The sequence below is a fragment of the Phascolarctos cinereus genome, unplaced genomic scaffold (genome assembly GCF_003287225.1).
Source record: "Phascolarctos cinereus isolate Bilbo 61053 unplaced genomic scaffold, phaCin_HiC Scaffold_726;HRSCAF=1367, whole genome shotgun sequence".
Taxonomy (NCBI): Eukaryota; Metazoa; Chordata; class Mammalia; order Diprotodontia; family Phascolarctidae; genus Phascolarctos; species Phascolarctos cinereus.
Genome location: NW_027556098.1, coordinates 171991308 through 171999903, shown reverse-complemented (window position 1 = coordinate 171999903; position 8596 = coordinate 171991308). Strand labels below are relative to the sequence as shown.

Genomic DNA, 8596 nt, shown 5'->3' with positions numbered 1-8596 from the left:
ATTTTTCCACATCCCCTAGGACATTTGTCATTTTCCTTTTCTGTCATATTAGCCAATCTGATAGGTATGAGGTTGTACCTCAGAGTTGTTTTAATATGCATTCTATAATCAATAGTGATTCAGAGCATTTTTTCATATGACTGTAAATAGCTTTGATTTCTTCATCTGAAAACAGCCTGTTCATGCCTTTCTCCATTTATCAACTGGGCAATGACTTGTATTCTTATAATTTTGACTCTATTCTCAATATATTTATGAAATGAGACCTTTATCAGAGAAACTTGCTATAACTTTTTTTTCAGTTAGGATTATTATATATTTTCCTTCATTCTATTTTCCCCCCTATTTATCCTCTCTCTCTCCTTTTACCCTGTCCCTCCTCAAAAGTGTTTTGCTTCTGACCACCACCTCCCCTAATCCACCCTTCCTTCTACCAGCTCTCCTCTCTTCTCTTTTCCCCTTCCCCTTCTACTTCCCTGTAGGGTAAGAAAGATTTCTATACCCAAGTTAGTATGTATATTACTCTCTCTTTGAGCCAATTCTGATGAGAGTAAAGTTTGTACATTGTCCTCCACCACCACCCCATCTTCCCTTCCACTGTAAAAGCTCTTTCACATTTTTTTTCAGAAGGCAGAAATTAAGGTCTTTATTTCAAAATCTTAGTTACAGTTGATCCCTTTACTGAATGCCAACGGTTACTTTCCACATCCATACCAAGTTATCTATGTATCCAGCAAATAGAGTCTGGCTATCAGCAGATGAGGATAAGGAAGTGCACTGGAGAGGCTCAGCCTTGCTGCTGGTCCTGTTCACTTCTTGCTTAAGCGCATCCACAACGATTTTGCCCTCTAGATCCCAGATCTTGATGCTGGGCCCATTGACAGCACAGAGCCAGTAGCAATTGGGGCTGAAGCAAAGGATATTGATTATGTGTATAGAGTATAGAGATGCTTACCCTCGTTGGCCTGACCATCCTTGCCTCCAGAACCACGGAGAGAGACATCAGAAGAAACTATAACTATGTTTAGGTAGCCTGTGTGGCCAATGTGGCTTGTCTTCAGTTTGTAGTTGGCCAAGTTCCAGACTTGGACCAGCTTGTCCCAGCCACAGGAGGCAATGATGACACTGCTGCTATTGGGTGAAAAATAGATATGGGATACCCACTCTGAGTGGTTCTCAGCCTGCACAGTGTATTTACAGACACCCAGGGTGTTCTGCAGCTTGATAGCCTTATCCTAGGAACCAGAGATAATCTGGAAGTTGTCTGAAGAGAAGGCTACACTCAGCACATCCTTAGTGTGACTAACAAAGTGCCTGGTGGCAGTGTTAGTTGTGAGATCCCACAGTCTTAGTGTGCCATCCCAAGAGCCTGAGAGTGCAAACTGGCCATCAGAGGAAATGACCACATCACTAACAAAATGTGAGTGACCCCTGAGGGCATGATAGGGAATTTCATAGTTTGTTTCATATCTGGTAAGCTTCGAAATTATAATAGTCTTATCTTGGGATGCTGATAGGATCATGTCTGAGAACTGGGGATTCATGGCGATCTGGGTCACCCAGACATTGTGGCCTTTAAGGGTACCCCAAAGGGTTATCTGTTTCATTATGATGACAAGACCTCAGTGGATCACTCCAGGAGGAAGGATAGATAGATACAGATTGCATGGAGAGAGACCAGCTGGGTCTCTCACACCAGCAGCCCAGCAAAAAAATGCCATGCATCTTTTATGTGAGATAATTTACCCTCTTCTGCCTCTTCCTTCCCCTTTTCCCAATGCATTCCTCTTTCTCGCCCCTTGATTTTTTTTTGGATATCATCCTATGTCAACTCACATCCTTGCCTTCCATCTATGTATATTTCTTCTAACTGCCCTAATAATGATAAAATTCTTAGGAATTACACATATCATCTTCCCATATAGAAATGTAGCTTAATTTTATTGAATCCCTTATGATTTCTCTTTCTTGTTTACCTTTTTATGCTTCTCTTTAGTCTTGAAAACAAACTTTCTATTCAGCTCTGGTCTTTTCATCAGGAATACTTAAAAGTCCTCTAGTTCACTAAATGTCCATTTTCCCCCTGAAGGATTCTACTCAGTTTTGCTGGGTAGGTTATTCTTGGTTGTAATCCTAGCCTTTTAGTCTTCTGGAATATCATATTCCAAGCACTCTGATCCTTCAACATAGAAGCTGCTAAATCTTGTGTGTTCCTGAGTTTCACTCTACAATTTTTGAATTCTTTCTGGCTTCTTGCAACATTTTTTCTTTGACTTGGAAACTCTGGAATTTGACTATAATGTTCCTGGGAGTTTTCATTTTGGTATCTTTTAGGAAGCAATTGCTGGATTCTTTCAATTTCTACTTTACTACTGGTTCTGGGACATCAGAGCAATTTTCCTGATAATTTCTTCAAATATTATGTCTAGGCTCCTTTTTTTATCATGGCTTTTAGGTAGTTCAATAATTCCTAAATTATCTTTCCTTGATCTATTTTCTAAGTCTGTTATTTTTTCCAATGAGATATTTTATATTTCCTTTTATTTTTTTTCATTCTTTTGATTTTATTTTATTGTTTCTTGATGTTTCATGGAGTCATTACCTTCAACTTGCCTGATTCTAATTTTTGAGGAATTATTTTCTTCAATGAATATTTATAGATCTTTTTCCATTTAGCCAGTTTTGCTTTTTAAGTTCTTCTCTTCATTGGATTTTGTTCCTCTTTTACCATTTGGCCTTTGCTGTTTTGTAAAGTATTATTTTATTTAGTATTTTTTTTGGCCTCCTGTACCAAGCTGCTGACTCTTTTTTCCTACATCACTGTCATTTCTGTTCCCAGTTTTTCCTCTACCTCTCTTATTTAATTTTTTAAAATCTTCTTGAGCTCTTCCAGGAATTTTTTTTTTTGGACTTGAGGCCAATTCATATTTTTCTTTGAGCCTTTGGATGTAGCAGTTTTGACTTTGTTGTTCTGACCACCCAAAAATCATCTTGGGGCAGAGACTTAGGCTGAGATTCTTTGAGATTCATCCCCCAAAGAGACCACTATCAAAGAGGAGTGAATCACAAGCTCAGAAAGTGAGTAATCAGGGGAAATAACAGAAAGAAAAAGAAAACTTACCAAAGATCTCAGGAAGAAGAAAAGTCAAACATAAGCAGATAAATCAACAGGGAAATCATCAACAGCAAAAAGAAATATGTCCTCCAGATCCGGTAATTAAGTTCTGACATCTATGGACAAATACCAAAAAACAAAGGAAAAATTATCTAACACTTAATGAGACAGAGGACCCTGTGGAATTTGAGAAGAACATGGATCCACAACACACTGTTCCTGAGTGATTGGAAATAAAAATGAGAATTATGGGAGAATTTATGGCCTGCACAGGATGGGTAAAAAAAGAATAGAAAAACTGGAATCTGTGAAGATAGGTCTCACCAAAGAAACAAAAGTGTGAACAATAGACTAGGAATGCAAATACATGGAAAGATACTGACAGAAATCATATATGATTAGGGAAGAAAATAAGCATTTATCAAACACTTAGCACTTACTAAGTGCCAGGCACTGTGATAAATACTTCACAAATATTATCTCATTTGATCCTTACAACAATCCTAAGAGGTAGTGCTATAATCATCACCATTTAACAGTTGAGGAAAGTGAGGCAAATAAAGGATAAGTGATTTGCTCAAAGTCATATAACTAGTAGGTGTCTGGGACTAGATTTGAACTTGGATCTTCCTGACCCTAAGCCTATCACTCTATGCACTGCACCACTTAGATGCCTCTCTAGAAGGTATGTAGTTGTTCAGTCATTCGCTTGTGTCCAATTCTTCATGACCCTATGAATCATACTGTCCATGAAGTTTTCTTGGCAAGGCTACTGGAGTGGTTTGCCATTTTTAATCCAGTGGATTAAGGCAAACAGAAGTTAAGTGACTTGTCGAGGGTCACAAAGTTAGTAAGTGTCTGAGGTCACATTTGAACTCAGATCTTCTTGACTCCAGGTCCAGCACTCTATCTACAGAGTCACTTGATTGGAAGCAGCACCAGTGGAGGGGACATATTCATTTATTAATGAAATCAAATTATGGGTAGAAAGAAAAACCAGAGCAGGAATATGTCATCTATGTGTTGTTGGATATAAAATTGGTGATTGTTGGAGATAAAAAGTGGTAGTTTTTTAAATGCCTATAGTGTTGACAATGTGTTCTAATACCATGGCACTGAATTATATAACATCTTGAGGTAAAGTGGACGTACAGCTAAATGGCAATGCCTCTAAGTCACATGTGTGTGCGACAAAAATGCTTGCATTCAGTTATGAAAGCTAAATATGGCCACACTAGGTAAAATTGTTATGTTAAATAAATGTCACCAGTGTTCCGTCTCATTATTCTCTGGTCAGTGACCAACTCTCTTATCCTTCAAATACCTTCTCCTTCTAGTATTCTTCTTCCTATCCAAAAAAGGAAGAGTCTGATTTACTCTTTATTACTAGATTGATTTTTATTTTACTGTGCTAGCTAGACCTGGCATTTGTAGTTTAAAATATTTATCTCTAATTGTGAACTTCCTCTTCTGCCTTCTCCCTCATCTCATGTCTTCTCATATATCTTCTGCCACTATCTTCTCCTTTGCATTTATGTAATACTAAAGGAAACCAAATTATTTTAAAATACAATTATCAGAATGATTTTGAAAAACAAGTTTATATAGCCCAGGTTAAGAACTTCTCTCCTAGGCGGCAGCTAGGTGGCACAGTGGATAAAGCACTGGCCCTGGAGTCAGGAGGACCTCAGTTCAAATCCAGCCTCAGACACATAACACTCACTGGCTGTGTAACCCTGGGCAAGTCGTTTAACCCCAATTGCCTAAAAATTAAAAAAAAAATAAAAAAAGAACTTCTCTCCTAGAGTGATGAGATTGAGTCTTAGAACAACCATTTTTATAAAGCATGTAGCTTGGGCTCACAGTACTTCAACTGTAGTGTCAACATAGACTAATATTTTTGGTCAAACAGATCCCTCTCCTCTACCCAACTCCAGGATATGTGTCAAGCACAGCCGCAGAAGAATAAAAGGGAAGGGGGCAAGTGGTAGTGTGCCTTCTTTCTTCCCTGCTTCCCCTCAGTTACCTTCTCAAAGGGTCACTTACTCTAAAGGCAGAGAATTGTTGATGCTTTAAGGCAGAGGTTCTCAAAGTGTGGTCTGAGACTCCTGGGAGTTCCCAAGACTCTTCTAGGGAGTCTTCAAAGTCAAAACTATTTTCACAATAATATTAAGACAGTTTAATTTCCCATATGGCAAATAACAATAGATATGACCAACATAAACAAAAGCTCTTTAGGGTATCCTCAATAAATCTTATGAATGCAAAGGAGCCCTAAGACCAAATGTTTGAGAACCACAGCTTTAAGGGAAGACTATCAGTTCCTCTCTTCATAAAGAAGTAAAATCTGTCCAAAAGCCAATTGCAAGGGGTACAAAAATCAGTGCTTGGGGGCATAGTAGAGAAAGTAGTAAGGAAAATCAGGAGTGAAGCCTGGAGAGTAATTAGGCATCTTCCTTAAAAATCATCTTCCTTAATCAGAGGGAGAGGCCATAGAGATAGAGAGTATTTCCAGTGTGAACAGTCTAAGAGTAGAGTGAACTTCTAGAATGAAGAGGTTTAAGTAGCATGGCAGAGAAAATTTTGAGTCAAGAATGCAACCTGGAAAAAAATGAAGACCACTGGTTCTCACACTTTTGAATCTCAGGACTCTTTTACAATCTTTTACAGTCTTTTATTAAGTTTTAATCACTGGATGGGAGTTGCCTCCATCAAACTGAGACCTGTTAAATACCTTAGCTTGAAAAGACCAAGGTTTCACGCTGCATACTGGGCCATTTCCAGTTGTCCTGATCTATATCTGGCCACTGGACTCAGGTGGCTCTGGGGGAGAAAGTGAGGCTAGTGACTTTGCACAGCCCTCCTTCATTTAAATCCAATTCACTTGCATGTCATGACATCATCTCCCTGATGTCATGGTCCTCTTTGAGAAGGAAGGACAAATAAACAACAGTCGTAAAAACTATTGAGGACCCTGTCCCTCAAAGAATTTTGTGTATATGGGTTATATGTGTGTTCATGGGTTACCGTATTAGAAATAAAAATATTCTAATCTCCTTATGAAAATAGTTTTAAACTCAAGGACCCCCTGAAAGGGTCTGAGGGACTCCAGGGGTCTCTGGACCATACTTTAAGAAGCTCTGCCTTAAAGTATCAATAGCTCTCTGCCTTTACAGTATATCATCCACTGGGTGATCAAATGCCCAATCAATCCCCACTCTGTCACTTATTTTGAATCTTTTTATCTACTGGCTCCTTCTCCACTGCCTATAAATATACCCATGTTTCCCCATCTTGGAAAAAAAAAACCTCATTTGATCCATCCATCTCCATGAACTATTGTCCTATACTTCTTCTATTCTTTGTAGCTAAACTCTTTGAAAACACCTTCTACAATAGGTGCCTCCACTTTCTTTCTTCTCACTGCCTTCTTAACCCCTTCCAACTCAGTTTCCAATCATATCATTCCACTGAAACTGCTCTCTCCAAATTCACTAACATTCTCTTAGTGGCTCCAACCCAAGGGCCTTTTCTCAATTCTCATTCTCCTTGACCTCTCTGCAAGTTTTTGATACTGTTGATCACTCTTTCCTCTTGATACTCTCTTCTTTCTAGGTTTTCGGGCCACCACTCTCTCCCAGTTTTCCTCCTACCTAACTGACCTCTTCTTCTCTGTCTCTTTTGCTAGACTCTCCTCTAGATCCCACCCTTTAACCTTAGGTGTCCTCTGGGTTTTGTCCTGAGTCCTCTTTTCTTCTCCCTCTAAACTACTTCACTTGGTGATCTCATCAGCTCTCATGAATTTAATTACTATCTCTACGCTGATGATTCTCAAATCTACTTATCCTGCTCAAATCTCTCTGCCGACCTCCAATCTGCCCTAGTGATTCAGATGACTCAAAGTGGATATCCGGTAGACATCTTAAACTGAATATGTCCAAAACAGAGCTCATCTTTTCCCCTAAACTCTCTCTGTCTCCTACCTTCCCATTAGTGTAGAGGGCAAAGTCATTCTCCAAGTCTTTCAGGCTCACAATCCTGGATTCCTCACTATCTCTCAACTTCATATCCAATCTCTTGCCAAGGCCTATCAATTTCACCTTTGCAACGTCTTTCCAATAAGCCCCCCTTCTCTTCTCTGACACTGCCAACACTGGTGCAGGTGCTCATCACCTCATGCTAAGACAATTACAATAACTTTCTGGGGGTTTTGCCTGCCCCAAGTCTCTCCCTCCTTCAACCCATCCTCCATTTAGTCACCATAGTGATTTTCCTAAAGTGCAGGTGAGACCATGTCACCTCACTAGTCAATAAACTCCAGTGGCCCCCTATTGCCCCCAGGATCAAATACAAAATGTTCCCTTTGGCACTCAAAGCCCTCCACAACCTAGCCCTCTCCTACTTTTCTAATCCTCTTATACCTTCATTCCTCCCCTCTCTCCATGTACTCAGATCTATTGACACTAGCTTCTTTACTGCTTCAAGAGTAAGATATTCCATTTCTTAGCTCCCAGCATTTTCTCTGGCTGTCTCCCATGCTTGCAATGTTCCTCCTCTTCATCCCCACTTACTGACTTTCTGGCTTCCTTTAAGTCTCAACTAAAATCACATCTTCTACAGCAAGCTTTTTCCAACTCCTCTTAATTCTAGTGCCTTTCCTCTTAACTATTTCCTATGCATTCTGTATGTAGCTTGTCTGTAGATATTTGTTGATTGCCCCTTTAGACTGTGAGTTCCTTGAGGGCAGCGACTCTTGCCTCCTAACTATATTCCCAGTGCCTGTCACAGTGCCTGGCACATTTTAGGTGCTGTTTATTGTTGTTGTTCAGTTGTTTCAGTGATGTTTGACCCTTTGTGATCCCATTTGGGGTTTTCTTGGCAAAAATAGTGGAGTGGTTTGCTATTTCCTTCTCTAGTGGACCCAGTGGATGCATTTTGTCGGGCTATCAGAGGTTAAGTGACTTGCCCAGGGTCACACAGCCAGAGTGTTTGAACCTGTCTTTGAATTCAGGTCTTTCTGACTCTAGGCCAGTGCTCTATCCATTGAACCACCAGCTGTCTCTAAAAAATTGTTGTTGTTTGATCATTTCAGTCACATCCAACTCTTTGTGACCCTATTTGGGGTTTTCTTCGCAGAAAAGCAGAAGGGATTACCATGTCCTTCTCCAGCTCATTTTACAGAAGAGGAACTGAGGCAAACAGGGTTAGGTGACTTGCTCAGGGTCACACAGCTAATAAGTGTCTGAGGCCAGATTTGAACTCAGGAAGAGGAGTCTTCCTGACTCCAGGACCAGCAATCTATCCACCTCACCACCTGGCTGCCCATTTTGGTGCTAAATAAATGTTTATTGATTGATTGAGTTCCCCGAGGGCACTGAGAGATTATATGACTGGCCCCAGGTAATACAGTAGTGTCAGGGATGGGACTAGAATCCAAGTCTTTATTTACTGCTCTAAGTTGGATTTCAGAGATATATAGCT

The 8596-nt window shown here is 39.9% G+C and overlaps 1 pseudogene; it reads right to left on the bottom strand.

Moving 5' to 3' along the window:
* Positions 1-678: 678 nt before the first annotated feature.
* Positions 679-1607, bottom strand: LOC110207051 (small ribosomal subunit protein RACK1 pseudogene; annotated as a pseudogene).
* Positions 1608-8596: the final 6989 nt, after the last annotated feature.